Source organism: Marmota flaviventris, chromosome 7 (genome assembly GCF_047511675.1).
Source record: "Marmota flaviventris isolate mMarFla1 chromosome 7, mMarFla1.hap1, whole genome shotgun sequence".
NCBI lineage: Eukaryota > Metazoa > Chordata > Mammalia > Rodentia > Sciuridae > Marmota > Marmota flaviventris.
Window position 1 is genome coordinate 55,579,716 of NC_092504.1, and position 2,487 is coordinate 55,582,202.

Consider the following 2,487-nt stretch of genomic DNA (forward strand, 5'->3'; position numbering starts at 1 on the left):
CACACAGTCAGGAAAGATGGGGCTTCTTTCCCACACAAGGATGTTGTGCAGAATGCCTTTCAGTTTAGTCACACAGTCATGCAGTCTCTTTGATCTCTAAATTCTCCATACACTGACACACCTCAGGTCTCCTAAAATTGTGCGTTCCTTTAATTCCCTTACCCTTCCATTTTGCTGGTGGGGGGACTGCTTTGCCTGGTACCTCCTGCAGCAGTGGTAGTGCTGGGGATTTGTTCCTTACTTTATGATATCCAATCTCCTGAGTCCCCAATCTGCTTTGAATGTCTAGTATTAAATCCCAATAAAGTCCTCCCCGTCCTTTTTTTTTTTTTCACCCACGTTGCTGAGAAGCTGCCTGTCTGCTTTCTAGGTTTCGTACCATGGAGCAACCAGGAAAGTGACCTTCTCTATTTCTTTTTTTTTTTTCCATCTAACAACAAACCCTCTCTTGATGCCACTTTCTTCTGTTGGTCCCAATTAGCCTGTCTTTCTAGCAACAATCCTTGAGAGATATGTCATCTTATACTTTCCAATTCCTCTACTCCCTTTTCTCTTCAACCTAATCTATCCAGGAATTTATTTCTATAAGTCCATAAAAATTGTTTTTGTCAAGCTCATCAATAACCATGCCATTGATACATCTTAAGATTTGCAGTCTCCATATTAATGATAGCATTTTATAGTAATTTTTTTTCAACTTTGCTGAGAGCCACAGCTGAGTCGGAATGGCCCCTGGCATTTTGCCAATAGTATTGATTGACAGGCGAGGCATTACTATCTGCCTTGGCTGCTACTTTGCAGTTCTCGCGCTACTTTGGAGTTCTCTGGGGATTCCCGAAGAGTTCCCATTGGTTGGGGAAGTGCAGGAGGAAGGATTTCTGGAGGATATTTCCGGCTGCTGGTTCCTGGACGAGCCGCGTGGCGTTCGGGAGGAGTCCCCGGAGCGTGTGTGGAGCGTGCTGGTGGAGTTCAGAAATAAAGTTTGTTCCTGCTTCAGTGGCTCGTGATTTGTGCCCAGCCAGACTGCGGCACAACTTTGTGAACTTCTCTATTTCTATTTCACCATCTTGGAAAATTTTCTCAACAATTCCATTCTCAATAGACTCAAAAATAATAAATAAATAAATAAATAAAATACTTGGGAATAAATCTATGAAGATGAAAAACCTATACAATGAAAATTATAGAATACTTAAGAAAGAAATTGAAGACGACCCCAAAAGAAGGGAAAACCTCCCATGTTCTTGGATAGGCAGAATTAATACTGTCAGAATGGCCATACTACCAAAGCAATCTAAAGATTCAATAAAATCCCCATCAAAATACCAATGACGTTCTTCTCAGAACTAGAAAAACAGTCCTAAGATTCATTTGGGAAAAATAAAAGACCCAGAATAGACAAAACAACTAAGCCAAAAAAGCAAAATCACAATGAACAACTTGAAAATATACTCAGAGCTATAATAACAAAGACTGTATGGTACTGGCATAAAAACACATACATAGAACAATGAAACAGAGTATAAGACACAGAGACAAACCCACATAGGTAGGGTAACATGATCCTTAACAACAAATGCCAAAAACATACATTGGCAAAAAGAGCCTTTTTAACAAGTGGTGCACAGAAAACTGATTATTCATGTGTCAAAGAATGAGCTAGATCCCTGTCTCTCACCCCTCCCTAAAGTCAATTCAAAATGTATCAAAGATCTAGGAATTAGACCAGAAACTTTTCAATTCCTAGAAGAAAGCATACGGCCAATACTCCAACACAGGCACTGGCAACAACTTCCTCAACAGAACTTCTAAAGCTCAGGAAACCATATCAAAAATTAATAAGTGGCTAGGGAAGAATAGAAGTATTTTGGATGAGCAGAGAGTAAAAGGAGGGAAGGAAATATGGAAGCAGGTGTGATAGTAGAATGAATCAGACATTATTTCCCTATGTTCATATATTATTACACGGCCAATGTAACTCTACATCATGTAGAACCAGAAGAATGAGAAGCTATACTCCATTTATGTATGATGTGTCAAAATGCATTCTATTGTCATGCATAACTAATTAGAACAAATAAAATATAGGAAAAAATAATTAACAAATGGAATCCCATAAATTAAAAAGCTCTGCACAGCAAAGGAAACTATTAAGAATAGTTAATATTCTTAAGAGAGAATTCTGAAGAGAAAACCTATGGAACAGGAGGAAATATTTGCTAGCTACTCTTCTGACAAGGATTAATATCCAGAATACATAAAGAACTCAAAAAAACTGAACACAAAAAGAAACCAAATAATCCAATTAATAAATGGGCAAATGAAGTAAACAGACATTTCTCAAAAGGAGAAATACAAATGGCCAACAAATATATGAAAAAATATTCAACATATTTAGCAATTATGGAAACACAAATCAAAACTATACTGAGATTTCATGTCATGCCAATCAGAATAGCAGTCATCAAGAATACAAACAATAATAAA